This window comes from Numida meleagris, chromosome 6, assembly GCF_002078875.1.
Source record: "Numida meleagris isolate 19003 breed g44 Domestic line chromosome 6, NumMel1.0, whole genome shotgun sequence".
Classification (NCBI taxonomy): domain Eukaryota; kingdom Metazoa; phylum Chordata; class Aves; order Galliformes; family Numididae; genus Numida; species Numida meleagris.
This window is the reverse complement of record NC_034414.1, coordinates 8,094,806-8,109,808: the sequence shown is the minus strand read 5'-3', so window position 1 is coordinate 8,109,808 and position 15,003 is coordinate 8,094,806. Positions and strand designations below refer to the sequence as shown.

Below are 15,003 nucleotides of genomic sequence, written 5' to 3'. Positions count from 1 at the left end.
CTTCAGTGGAACCTATAGATCTTTGGTTATTGCCCTCTCACTGACAGTATCCTTTGGGAATCCCTAACCACGTTATTCTGAAAAAAAAGAATAAATGTGAGAGCAAAAATGACAGTGACATTAACTAACATTTCCTAGAAAATCCAGAACATGGGAAGGAACTATGCAAGTTGTAATTATACATTGGCCAGAGTCCTAATTAAGATGTGGCAGTAAAATTCACACTTCTTGGCCCAGACTACAGATTTGCTCTCAGTCTCCAAGTGTATCGTATCATGGCTAAGTTTAAGGTTTTTGTATAAATGTTGCTGGTAAAGGGCATTAATGATGCATAAGTCTTGTTTCTTAGCAACTTTATTTTTTAAACAAAGTGGGAGTTGAATACATATAATTGATTTATGTTATGCTGTCAAGACAGACAATAATGTACAACAGACAAAACAGATACCCAGCAGTTGCTGATTGTTTTCTATTATCTCCATAGAGCAAGTAAGAAACATTTGCATAAGATAATTTTAAAAAATGAGTAGATCTTCCTAGCCATTCCTCTCTGGCTAAGCACAAGAAGTGAGGCCATCTCTTCTCTAATACAACATAATCCTGCAAAGCAAATGATCCGTCACTAGAAACTCCTGAAGTAAACTCTGGAATTACCAAAGATAGTAACTCCTTCCCTGAGAATGAGAAAAAGGGGATTCACCATTAAACTTCTAGCATGGGCATGCTCAAGAGGATGGACTCACTGATGAAACACTTACAGTAGCACTGACTAACTATATACGTTTAATTCAAAAATGAAGAATAAGAGAATCTGCCCGTGAAACGAAGCATGATAGTTTTGTAGTTCCATCCTTGAGCTAGGCAAGTCTGTCTGAGCATTCAGGTGTCTGAGAAACAGTAACTTCCCAAGAATATCACCAGAGACTATCTCTGCACTCAGGCTAATCACGATGGTCGTCACTGGCTCACGCTCTTGTCTTTCTTCTGTTAATGACACTCAGTTAAAACTTTGTTCAGGAACACCCACAAAACATAAATAACATTTAATTAAATAATGTCTCTGCTAAGATTTAATATACTAACATCAAAGCATCTGGAAAGTGATCTTTGTCTCTGACAGAAGGTTTCCCACAGACAAGGAATAATGTCAGGTACTTGCTGATGACAGTCGGAATTGTTAAGCGTATATTGACAGAGCTTCATGTTTTTCACTGACTGACAGTCACATTCTAGGAGCTATTTTCATGTGGTGCATGCCAAGCACTCGGTTCTTCTGTGGTTTTGGGGATTTTAATTTTTTTGTTTATTTGTTTGCTGTTTCTTCTTGTTGTTTTTTTTTAATTCCCCCTAAATCTTTTATCAAAGATATGTTTATTTTCCTCCTGATATAATCTGAAGCAACCCAGCTGGCTACTTTGCAATGTGACATCTTCTATGTAGCTGACAGTTACCAGCTCGTGCAGGTGTTTTAGCACCCCAGCAAAGCAAAGTTTATTTACCATCTGTACATAGCCTGGAATTATTTGTCTTGAAAGACTGTGTATAAACTTAGATTTCTTTATCATTCTAGCTGAATGAGTTTCATCTTGTTCTGAGAAGTCTTAATCTGAAATCAAGTATGACCAAACTGAGAATACATTTCAGGGAAGGTGTTAGCACAGCAGTGCAGGAAGGAAATCTTATCAGCTTTGTTGAGCTTGGTTGGTTAGTTTTACAGAGATTCATTTGTCAGCAGAATTGAAGGCAGCACAGCTGCAAGGACTGGCTGGGAGAATGAGATCTGGTCCAAAGCCTATTGGAATCCACGCAAAACGATGTTTAATTACCTGATCCTTTTCTCTCTAATGTCAGTGAGATGTTGCCATTTATTTCAAAAGGAGGATAAATATATCTATGCCCTTGATATTCTTTCATATGCATTTCTCAGAGTAGTGATTTCTGTAAAACAAAGCAGAATCAAAACTGTGTTTGAGCACAGAAACCCAAATGTCAGAAGTGAAAATATAAGGACTAAAGCCCTTAGGGTACTGACGATTTGGCATTAATAAAATGAAGACCCCTAATTCAATAATTACCATATACCTGAGGGAAAGTATCCAAGTATACCCCTTCCCTCTGGATCACTAAATATCTTATCGGGACAGAAAAAGGAAAAAAAGAAATGCAACTGTTAATATGAGGGCTGCTCTGAAAGTGATGCCTCCTTTTATTACGTTAGCCCGCAATGTCAGAGGCGGATGTTGGTGGTACGGCAGTAGGGGTTGAACCTTCTCACCAGCATTCCATGACATGTTATCGCTGTGTGACAGATTGCAGCAGAGGGGCAGTCTGACAAAATGGCATCTGACATGGAACTGCAGGTGAAGCAAAGGTGTGGAGTTCAGTGATAACTCTATGCTTTATTAAAATGAGAGCTAACTTAGAGAGTGCTAAGCTCATTCTGCTTCCAAATAATAAATGTTTAGATTCATGAGCTGAAGATTTTGAAGAGGCTTGTGCTGGCTAGTTGTGGCCAGACTGCAGTTACCAAGGTGTCTAAGAGTCAGTTATTTCAGAATGATATGGGGAGCAAGAGATTATTCTGTCCTCAGATTTGGTGTAAAATTAATAATTTTATATCTGTAAAATCCATTCTAGCTTCAGGGAGATTTAACCAGCGAAGAGATGTGATCCAAAAAGTGAAATTTCCTAGATTTGTATCTGTAAACTGTATCAGATAAACTTTGTTCCCTTTCTGTCAAAATAACAGAGAAAACATTCATAGATGGAAACGATAACAAACCAAACCAACCTAACAAACACAACACCATGGATGGTGTTTGAGGATAAAAGACTCATCCCTAAGCTTCCCTTGTTCATGAACTTGCAGTTGACTGTGGGAAGAGGGCTAAAAAATGAGTTAGGTGTGTTCTGTAGGTACTTCTCTCTGTTGTGCTTTTGTGCGTGGTTTTTTTTTTCGGGTTTTGTGGGGTTTTGTTGCTGTTTTTAATTAAGTAGCGAGGATCTTGTGGAATGGTTTAAATATTCATTGTTTACCAATGAACAGGGTTTTAAACTCTACCTCAACAGACATGTATAAATCTGTTACTGTGTTTAGAAACTTGAAGAGAAATGCTGCTCATACGGTGTCTCACAATAGAGTAATTTCATTAAGGGCATTATCTGACACATTCAGAGTTGGGTAGGAAGGACTATTTCCTGCACATGTGGTAAGAAAATCCAGCTATTCCACGCTCCTGGAAAATTACGCTCCCACGTAAAGAAATTAGCTTCCTTTCCTTAGATCTGTTTCCTATCATCTGTAAGGCAAAATTCCTTTAAAAGAACCACTCTAATGGCTTCATATGTTCATTTAAAAACAAAAACAAAACTCCACAGCATTTCTGGAGGAGAAAATGTGAAAATTTGTATGTAACTACTGATTCTCACCAGAGATGAATATGATGACAAACTTCAAACCACAAGCAGGAAAATGCCTATGCTACCAATAGTGCCCTAGTATGGGATGTAATAAAGCGTCAAGGTTTTTACCTTCATACAAGCATTTCACTCTCGTAAGCCTCTGCGAGGTAGTCTTATTACCTTACCCTATAGATTGCAAACCAGTGTACTCAGGGTACGCATGACTTGCTCAAAGGCATAAAGGGGGTGAGCGGTGGAGGAGTGAATTCAGCATGGCCTCCTGAGACACAGGCTGCAACACTAACACCCAGAGCATGTCTTTTGTTTAAAAAAGTAAGAGTTAACTTTGAAGAAATCGACAATTAATAAGGAAAGATCGGACTGAACATTTAAATGCCACAAGAAGGACTTTAATTGTGTTGGGTATGTAGATAGTATTACATTTAAAAGAATTTGAATAGATAGGCTTGCACATGTCAGGAAGGAGAGTGCTTTATATAATAAGCCACAGTGAGGGGATGAACGTCCTACAACAGCTAGCAGGCATGGCTTTATGAGTTGATAAGGCTGGATTGTTTTTCATAAGGACTATTCTTGCTCCTTTTTCCTATCCTTTAAAAGGGGGAGAACAGCCAAGCATGAACCAAAAATTGTACAAAGCAGCTGCACTGTTAAAAATAATGGGTTAGGAACTTGGTCTTGCTGGAAGGGAAGGCTCTGGAGCACCTAGGGAAGGCACTGCTTCCCTTTATGGTTGTGTGTCCCACGCTTCATCTCAGGGAGGCTGGGCTACCGTAGCCAACAGAACCACATGTCACGGCAGATTTGTAGTTCTTGATCAGTAATTATCAAACTAAACTTAAGCAAAGTATATTCATCTTAGCCAGAGAGATTAGACTGTATCTAAGCTATGTTTTCCTTTGGAAAGTGGTGGGTGTGACTGAATAAAAAATGTCTTAATTCCAGTTAAGTAATATCTAATGAAACATAACTTAAAAAGATGTTTATGATTAGAGTTAAGATTAGTGAGTGTGAGCTGTACGTTCACCTTCTGGCCATTTCCAAAGGTCAAGTATTTAATCAGCAAACAAACTGACTATGGTCGTTAGACTAGCGAGGTCCCTGATGCTTGCAGCCCCCTACAAGCCCCCCTTTTACAGGGTGTGCTTACATATCCTGGAGGCATTTGGCAGGAGAGAGTTACTTTACTATATGCTTAGAAATTTCTGAGGAGTGGAGGGAAGAGGAGACCTGGAAAAGGTCGTGGAGGTACATGGGAGGCCAGTGCTGCAAGCATCTTTCGTAAAGAAGGAAGTTTTGGAATGTTTTCCAGGAGGGGTTAAATTAATTTTGATTTTGTATTTTCTGGGTTCTCTGTGGAGGAGACTTTCTTCTACGTGGCTCTCAATGCTGGACTGAAGCTAGGAAGACTTTCGGTCAGGCTGACACCATTCTTCACTACACACCCACTCCTTGCTAACTACAGATTACCTTTGCTGAAGGTATGCCAAGAGAGTTTTCTCATTCTTTGTTCTTGTCTTCCTCAAGGCTGCTAAAGATCTGCATTCTTTCTGATAACAAGAAAATGAAACGCACCTTCTTTGTTGTTGTTGTTTTATCACTTTAAGGAAAAAGTACATATACTCTCCCAAAGTTAAATAAGCCAGACAAACATACTGCAACTCACAAGTTAATGACTGAATAAAAGTTAAGTTCAGCCAAGCAAGACTCAAGGAGCTAGAAGACAAATTTCAACCCAAAGGAGAGATATTTTGCTGCGCAAAGTACCCTGATGTTGACAAATGACTTCAGAGAGGTGGCTAAATCCTTGGCCCCTTGCAGACTGCGCTGCACCCGGCTGCGTGTGGACGAGTATGGCCACTGCTCTCAGACTGTTTTCTCTCCACGTTCTCCCAGGCAGTTTTACAGTTGGCTCAGGACAACCAAATGTGGAAAAGGTCAGGTAGCTCCTATCCTGAGAGCCAAGCGTCCTGCTCCCGCAGGCATCTCCCAGGTCACTCAGGGTACAGTGGCTCTGTGGCACGTGTCAAAGCATTTATGAATGCTGTCAGTTACTTACACGGAACTGTAGGGTCTGCTGAGGTTTTTTATCAAACTTGTAGGTATGTGCTTTGCCTGCAGAGCATTTCCCCTCCTCACTCCAGCAGGTCTCGTGACTCCTGCTTGTTTGTATGCTCTTTTATGCGAAACCTCACTTCCACATCAGTAAGATGGTGTTGCTGATCAAAGTCAAGCAAGTGTAGCACAAGCAGCGTTAGCGCTATCGCTGTCCTTTATTTCCGGTAGTTTTCCGTTGTAGCCTTAAATCTTCAAATACATGACAAGTTTTCAGCTTCCTCAAATATCGCTTCTAAACAAAGGAAAGTCATTTCTGAGTTCCCCATTTCACGCTCCGCCGGACGCAGCGACAGCCGCCCGCTTCCCCAGTTTACAGGTGCCACCCTCACGACGGCCCGCGCGGGGCGTGGGAGGGAGGAAAGCCCCCTCCTCGCGCTGAACGCGGAGCCGTAGGTGGGCGCCTGAACGGCCCCGGCCCGGGGAGCCACGAGGGGGCGCGGCAAAAGCTCCCGCAGCGGGCGGCGGGGCCGTGCACCTTGCTGGAGGCGCGGGACGCCCGGCGCGCGGCTCACGCGGGGCTGGGGCTACTGGCCCGCCTCCGCCCGCCCCGGCCCCGCCCCAGCCGCGCTGATCCTGGTGGAGCCGAGCCGCGGGCAGCATGCGGAGCGGCGCCTCCACCAGCGGTAGGGTCACGCTGCGCCGCGGGGGTCGCGCTGCGGGCGGAGCAGGTGCGGTGGGGCTGGGTCGTCCCGTGGCGGGTGGCAGCTCGTGGGGCCGCGGCGTACCGGGCCGTGGCAGGGTGCGGGCGGGTGCCGGTCTGCTGCTTGGGCGGCTGAGCGCGGTGCCAGGCGGGGCAGCTCAGGAGCTCTCCGGCTTGGTCGGAAGGAGACGCAGGAGAAGTAAAACCGGCGTTCGGCTTCGTAAGTATCCCGCGACTAAGGCAGGAAAATGCTTTCCAAACGTGTTGTAGCGCTGAAGCTGGCTATTAGTTTGGACGTGTCCTAGTGAGTGTGTTAATGAGTGTAACAGCACCCCTCCCTGCGCACCTTCTGGGTTAATTGAATATGGCATCTGTTGGGTCTTCGTCTGTGCTTCAAAGCATGCCTTAATCTACGATAGTAATTGTCTTGTCATGTTCCTTGCTTTTTCTATGTGTGTAAATCCAGCATGTGATTTGAATTCATATAGCTGGCTATGAGTTGGCTTGGGGACTCCTGATTGCAGATTTATTTGCCCCGGGCTTACACGGTTGAACCAATATCAAAAAGTTTTCAGTTCCCTCCTAACGAGCTTATCGAGAAGGATCTGAAGGGCTCTGCTGACTTGAAAAACCGTTTTCAATTGGCAACCTCGTTGGTGCTTTCAGCCAAAATGAGATCTGAGCGTGGAAACCAAACTGCATTCTTGCATCTAAAGATGGTCCCTGCAGGTCAGAATTGAGGCGTGTTGGCATGGCCAGGAAACTGCGTATGAGAGTAGGGTTGGGTTTTTTTTGTTTGTTTGTTTTTTCTGCCTCAGAGACTCCAACTCCTGTAACAAGGCAGAGCAGCAGTGTGGTTTCACGCTGCCTAGGCCACGCTGGGGTGCAGCTGCTCCCCCCTCTGACTCTGCTGTTGGTTTTGAGGAAGTTCTTAATCTGGCACTGTGACTCAGTGTCCTAATCTTTAAAATGGCTTAATAAGACTTGTCACACTTGCCTCCCAGGGATATTAACATGTAATTGGTGTTCATGAAGTACCTTCATCGGGGAGAAAAGAGGGTATCTTGATTCCTTCATTTCGCCATTCTATATTGGCTGCTAAATATATTATGTGGGTGGAAAACAGACTGTCCAATGACCAACTGGCATTCATGTCTCTTATTGTATACACCAGCACTTCAAATACGTTTTTGCCCATGTACGATGACTTGGAGGAGCCTGTTTTTTTTCACTGAATACTATGGGTTGTATGGAAAACTCTCAAAATACTGTACTGAAGTACCAGACAACTTTTTCTTCTAGCTGTGGAGGTAGTTACTTTTTTTCTCCGCGTATTATAAGGTTAGTAAACGTTTTGAGAAATAAAATTACACTGAGTCACTTAACACTCAACCCATCCTTGATCCAAGTCTTACTCAGACCAAGTCTTATGTTCAGTCTTGTTTTTTGTCCTGTTTCACTTCTTTATCAACTGGAAACATGAACAATGATTTTACCGTTCTCTGCTTGAAAGAAGTTGTCTTTAAAACAAGTGTTGTTTTTATCTTTGTACCTTTTTATCTTCTTACTTGCTGCCCAGAGCAAAAATTAGCAGCTTTACTCTCCTGACTTGAATCTTAACTCACCTCCTCCTTATCACTGCTGCATCACCCTGGGGCAGATAGCAGAGTCCGCAGTGGCAGTAGTGCAGGGCTGGGGTTACCAGCAACATAGACCGAGGGACATCAGTATTCTTCAAATCAGCTGCTGTGAGTGGGCACACCCACTCGTAGCACTGGTGTAATGGTCTTTTTTCAGCTCAAGCCTTGGATTTAGAAATTTTCAGTCCTGTCTCTGAATCTTGGTTTCTGGGAGGCTGTTCTGTGACTGGGCTGACTTGCCAGGTACCAGCACATTCTCTTGTGCATTTCGTTCTATTTTGCCTTTGAGCAAAACATTTATTAACCCCTTCATGTTAAATAAACGTATTAAATTAATACCTGACAAGGAAGGCTTTCAAAATGCTGCTTGATATTGGCAAAAGTGCTGTTCTCTTCGTATGACTTGAAGAAGGAACTGGAGGTACAGCTTATAATGCGTAGTGGAGACATGAAGTTTCAACAGAAAGATGAAGGATGTCGCATTCAAATTCTTCCCCTGTGTTCTGCAGTAAGCAGCCTGACTTTTCCTGACTTATCTGTAAATGTGGGAAAATTACTACTGGTTTTCTAAGTATAAGAAATGAGAAATACTCTGCTCAACTCTGCATTTCCTTTCCTTGTTCTTTGTTGCCTTACTCTTGACCTGAAGATGTACAGCAGTATGAAATGTCTGATATTGCGGTGGTTGCACTGTTTGTGAGGAGTTCAGATTTCCTTCAGTTTTGTCTCAAATCTAGAAGGAGAACCTGAGAAGATTCTGCTTTCTTCCTTAGGCACTGTGAAGTAGAGTTTTCTTGTCTGGTGTCCATGTCCCATTTCTTGTGGAGATGAGAGCGCCTTTCTTTTTAGGTGCAAGAAGCCCTAAAATGAGAGGTGATTGCTAGCTGGTATCTCAGGGAATGTGCTTCAAGTCTTCCACCTCTTTTAGCACGTACCTTGTATCTGCTCCAGCAGTCTCACCGCTCTGGTATTTTATAATTAGTATCTTGAAAACTCAGGGGAAAACTTTCAAATGCTATATGTTTCCCCCTGGGACTCTTCCACGTGGCTGTAACGTTTGTTGTGAGACCTTGGTAACACGTGTCTGTTCCTCAGCTGGGTTGGATTCCCCTGGTGTCAGCAGGAAACCTGGCTTTCTACTGGAAAAGACTTTACTTCTTAGGAGTGTGGTGTGTTTTGATTCCCTTGAAATGAAATCAATGTCAGGTGACTGAATTTGAGGTCTGCCTTCCTATGTGGTGCTTCTGTTTTCTCAGCTTGCTCTTGTGTCGTGTCCATGGTCAGTGAGTTACAGGATGGCTGAGGGATCGCTTTGTGTGTCTGTACAGGCAGCCTGGCATGCTTATATATGTATAATACGTAGGTTCTTGCATAATATACACTTAAAGTACACGCTTTGTATGAGAGCAAGTTGTTTTGTTATAACTTTTCAAGCTCTTTCTGTTTGAAGAGTCCTCATGCACTTGCCATTAATTTGAAAAACGCAGCCTCTGCTCTGTGTCTGGCAGCCAGGCTGCCAAGGGGGGGCACACTGTTTGGCTTGCTTGTCACTAGGACTGGTTTTAGAGGTGTTTATGCTGCCAGATTGACTCCTTTAGAAGTGGTATTAGTAGTTCGGGGTATTCCAGCCCCAGAGGCTAGACTGTTTCCAGAAAACAGAGATATTCTAAATTAAGGCCATTAAGCGTCTACTAATTCAGTGACTGCAGATACACATTTAATATTGTATTGTGACACATTCTGGAAATGGCTGGGTTTATTTTTGACATGGAGAAGATGACTAAGAATAACTCTTTCATCTATGCATACTTGCATTTACAAGCAAGTGAAAACTTCCCCAAAATGATCTTAGTCATATTTATACTCTTAGGTCCATGAAAGGAAAAAAAATCTGACTTGGGCTTAAATCTGAGAAGTGCATGCTGTCAGGCCCATTTCCTGCTCCAGACGACTGTTGAGTGAGTTTTGGTTTTATCTGGGGAGTTGTTTTGTTTTCCTCTCCAAATGCTTGGGGGCAACCTTATGTGTGAGATGCAGGGGCATGGTGAAGAAGCACAGGTCCTAGTCGGGAAAGGCAGATCCTACCACAGCACAAATTCTGATGGATGCTACTGTTCTTGCTTATCATCACTTCAGCTTCTAATTGTGTGTATTTCAGTGTCCCAGTAACTCAGATGTAACTAGGAAATGTAACTTCAGAAAAGTTACTAGATGTAACTCCAGTCAAGTTCAGACTTTCCTGAACTTGTGTTTTTCTTGTGTCTTTTTCCTCCTCGAGCTGTGATGGTAGGACCTTCTGAAGAGGGAATAATTCTGAAGACAGCCCTTGGCTTCAGTTCTCACCTGCCTGGCTCTTTGTGGGCACCTTGCTACATTTTGTGAATTGGTGGCCAAAGGCTTGCTGCATGGGCCTGTCCAGGCAGGTGGTTTATCAAATTGTGTGCAGGGAAAGCGTCAGTTAGATTTAAGTCTTTGTTCTTGTCTCTGGTATCTGCACTGGTGTGGACAAATAATGCCAGTGTTTTTTTTACTTGCTACATTCAGCCAAGTGGATGCTACCAGTTTAGATTTTAAAAGGACTGTAAATGTGTGTTATGGAGTTTTGGCTTCTTAAATAGTAGGTTCTTCGGATCCTTTAGTCCACGATAAACCCTTCTCAGACCTTTTAAGCTTGCAGCTTATTGCCTGTGAAGACTGCAGTAATGCCTAAGGGGGTGTTAGAGTTTATCTTTCTATGTAACTGGCATAGCCAAGGATAAAAATAGAATTTCCAAAGCTGTGTGAAATTTTTGTTGGGAATATGAGGGTATGTTTTTAACTAACTTGAAATAGTCTTACTGTAATTCAGTCGTGTATCCATAAAATTTGCACGAGAGAGGACTGTGTTTAAATAATGTTTCTTTTGAAAGACTGAGTGCACCAAAATACTGTTTAGTTTAGATAACATATTTTGCTGTTCTGAATATTATCTGAATAGTCAACTCCAACTGCCAGTTGAAAGGCTTTTAAAACTTAACGACTTGTTTTCCCAGTCTATCGTCTGCAAATCAAATATGAAAGTGTCCAGCAACAAACTAATAAAAAAGCAAAGCACAAGCTGAAGCAGGAGATGCCTTTTTTCCCATCTCTTTGAGAAGATTTGGGTTTGGCAGATAGTGGAATTCTTATTTGCATCTAATTGGCTGAGTGTGTATCACAATAACTATAATCTATGCTACTGGCTGAGGTGAGTCCCATCTTTTAGAGTTGTTAGGGATGTGCAGTGCCCTAGACCTTTACACCTGTGTACACGGATGGATTTAGAGAAACCAATACAGTCTTTGAAGGCAGTTGCTAAAAGGGGTTCTCTGCTGACACTATCTGAAAAAACCCTCTCATTAAACATTACATTTACTGAATTTTGCAAGATAGTAGGTAGCTTTTGTTTTCTGCTTTCTTATGAGATCACCTTCCTTTCGTAAAGGGTCATCTATTGTATGCACTCATTATCAGGCTTTTCATTATAGATTTTCTTCATGCTGTGTCGCCTTGTACTGAGCTGGGGAATAATTTTAAGTTGTGGTCTGAACTGATTAGTAGAAGATTCAGGGCTTGTTCTGCAGGAAGTGCTTGGACTTGGCTTCATGGTAATAAGTGTATAGTTAGTGCTGGTGTTTTTTTGCAATATATTTGTTCTTGTCGCTTCACCCCATCTGTCAGTCCAGCACAGTATATACCTGTACACTTGAATCTCCTTGGAGTTTCACCTGTTAGAGGTTTTAAAGGAGGAAGCATCCTGAAAAGAGAACTTACTCCTCCAGGCCTCATTTCCATCCTAGCTGGGCTAAAGATGCTGCTGATGAAAGGTGATATTTTCGTTTGGATAATTCACGTGTTTCAGTTCTCTCCGAGATTCAAATTCTAAGTCTTCTGCTCAGTATTTGGTTTTCCCTTTACACTGAGCGCTATGAATACCTCTGATTGTCATCTGTGCTTTATTGCTATAACTTCAGAAAACTGCTTAGATAATTGCACAGCTGTAGAAACAGCAGAATATTGAAGTCTGGAGACGTTTTTTCAGATTTCATGGTTGTGCTTTGTAGAATCAATGCAAAATATAGGTTCCTTCCTTTTCTATCTGTGGATATCTTTTTAAATAACAGCTGGCACTCCTCTATATGGTATTTGTATTCAGAGCATTAATGTGGTTGAGTGAATATCAAAAATGTGCACATTTAAGGCTTGGAAACAAGCTCCATAAACATGAGCTATTGGTGCATATTCAAAACTGAAGTCAGTGTATATAACCAAATACCTCTTGTTGTAATTGCTCTTTGAAACGCTGCCCTTGCCACAAGTCAACATTAGGTGTCCTAGCAAACACATTAGGAAGAATAAGGCTTGTGTTAGGGACTCGGTAAGTCCTCGTAGCAAGCCTATTAAGACAAAAGATACATCTCTCTGCTGTTCTGATGGGGGTATATGAGAGAAAGGAGAAGGATTAGGGTGGTTTACTTCATTTCCTGGAAATGAATAGCATACGTTTTTCAGTGCATAAAACGGATATTCCTCAGTTTATGACAGGCTTCCTAGTAAAGGTGTCTTGAAGCGGGGATTGGCTTAAGTCTGTTGCTTGCATTCTTGACGTGAAGTATTATGTGATGCTATCTCGTCACAGAGGCATGCAATGTGCCATGATGTATAAATAACCCTGTGTGTCAAAGGTAATTTTAGACAATGTGCCAAATATTTAATGAAGTGACGGGTCTCATCCTGGCTATCTGGTATATATTTGGGAATACGTATCTGAGCTGAACTGCGGCAGGGGGGTGATGAGTAACGTAATACTCTCCGACACATGCTGCTGAGCTACTTCATACCGTACAGTAAGACAGCCAGCGCTACAGGTCAGCTGCATCTTATTTGTGACTCTGATACCTAGATAAGTAGACAGGCAAATAGGTTAATACGCACTAGGCCAACCTGCCTTGGTGCTTGCTGAGGAAAGAATTGCCTTTTATATTCTCTGTGGAGTAATTTTAATGAATGCTTTGCGTCTGAAATGTGAAGATAAATACAGAGTAGCATGCGGAGGGGGATGGCTTTACTCCGTCAGGAGCACTGCTTTCCCCTGGAGGGGAACTCAGTGGGATGCCGACTGCATCGTACGTTCAGTACGTTGTCCTTCCACGCAGAGTTAAGGTGTCCTGGGACTGATGGCAGTCCATAGAGGAAGGTGGCTTTGGGAGATGCGAAGCAGCCTTGTTGTACACCGAGAGCTTGCCACAGGCCTGGATGTGGGCAGCAAAAGTGGATACGGGCCCCTTGCTTGGAGCAGGGGCTTCTCTTTGGCTTTACTTCTGGTCTGGGCTGAAACTCCACAATGGGGAATTTTCTTCTTTGTGTTTATGTCAGGAAGGAGACCCAGAGGGTCTTTAGCGTACACTTACTTATGCAAAAATGCCAAGTGTGGGGTTATTTTCTTTCCGTATTCTTTTTTACCGAATAAGGAGTTGTGATTGCTTTCTGAATGCATGTGTGTAGAGTGTTTTTCATGATGAATAGAGGAATTTTGTTATAAGGCCTTGATTACGCATGCATTTAAAAATACACCACTGAACAAGCATATAGCTACTTATTCAGCTACTACCAAACTTAATGAATGAATTGATGTTATTAGTGGTCTCCCATTTACTGTGTTCTTTGTGTATTAATACAGAACCAAAGGAATTACACACCTATCTCAGCAAGGCGAGACACATCTGTGTGTTGTTATGTAAGAGAAGTTCAAGGTTCAACCTGAGAGCTAAGCACACAGCTGACTTCGTGCTGTTTCACAGTTTCTTGACTCAGCTTTTTCTAACAGAGCACTTGTATGTATCCTTCAGACAGTCAGGTGAAGTAGGTGGCTTTACAAAGTAATATCAATGAGTCTCTCTTTCTCCTTGAAGATAAAAATTTTGTGGGTTTTTGGGGAAGTAAAACGTTCGGTAGGGCATGACTGACCTAGACTTAATAGGATACTTGTTCTTAAGGTGTGCTGGCTCATTTGAAATCTCAAGCTAATATAACTACGTATATTGTCTTCTGGAAAATCGCTGTATAATTATTTAGGTATCACTTTGAGTTAACTGATTTCTAAGGTAAATAAAGGAATGGCATATATAGTGTTGTAGGTTTGCATTTCCATACAAGAAGTAAATATTGATCTGTGACAGATTTTTCACTCTTCTAGTCCACAAAGAGCTTGAGTAGCTACTTTCCAGATTTATTGGCTCTACTGCAGTAACATACAGATAAGCAAAAAATGGGAAGACTTTTCCTGTCTATCCACCTAATTGGCTGTCCTGTAGCCAATATGCAAAACATATTGATCTGTAGCTCTATTAGCCCCATGCAAAATTTGTTGAAAATATGTCTGTGAGAGAAGTTCCAATAATACTCTCTGCATAGTAGAGTGTAAGCAAACTCACGTTGCTACTTTCTTGCTAGGTGTCAACAGGCATTGTAAGGTTATGTTCAATGCTTTTGAAGAGTTGATGGAAATCTTTGTTACATTTATTTTAATGACTGTTTCTTTAATGAGAAGATGACATCTTCTCAGAAGTAGCTCTCTCTTTTAATCCAGAAGGGTTTAATCCTTTGTTCAACATCTTGCTGGATTATTATGCCAGAAGCAGGGCTGAAATTAATAGGTTGGGGTTGGGCTTTATTTTGTTTTGTTGTTCTTTTGTTTTAAATTTTGGAAAGGGAAGTGAAGGTGAGCAGTGGTTTATTCCTTTGGCTGATGATTCTGTTGTGATTTTAAAGATGGTTCCCCTTTCCAGGGGGAAGCTGTCCAGAAGGAAGAGAGCCTTTCTCTTTTGTACCAGGTATAGGGGACATAAAGTGAAATCTGTTCAATGGTTCTGGACCTAAGCATTAGAAACTGGTACTGACAACAGACGTATTACCCCCTCATAAGTAGAATTAAGCAGGAAAGAAACACTTACATTAAATATTTACTTGTCTTACAGGACCATATTCACATGAATAGTCTGTCAAGTGTATCTGCAGTCACCTTTCTATTTTAAGAAACAAAATCCTAATTTTCACTATTTTCCACCTGATAAATTTTAAACTTACATAGAATATTCTAAGTTATTATCCTGTTTGAAAAGTTGTTTGACATCTTGTGATGTGGTGGCTTTTTTCCTATCAGGG

The 15,003-nt window shown here is 41.9% G+C and overlaps 1 protein-coding gene across 8 annotated transcripts in view; it reads left to right on the top strand.

Moving 5' to 3' along the window:
• MICAL2 (microtubule associated monooxygenase, calponin and LIM domain containing 2) overlaps positions 6,027 to 15,003 on the top strand; it is a 124,665-nt gene continuing 115,688 nt past the window's right edge. For 4 of the 8 annotated variants that reach the window (XM_021400973.1, XM_021400972.1, XM_021400970.1 and 1 more), the window contains exon 1: positions 6,027 to 6,164. The gene's annotated coding sequence lies outside the window, so the exon portion shown is untranslated. Of the gene's footprint in view, positions 6,210 to 15,003 lie in introns of all 8 variants that reach the window. The other 4 variants (XM_021400975.1, XM_021400974.1, XM_021400976.1 and 1 more) reach the window with 3 other exon arrangements.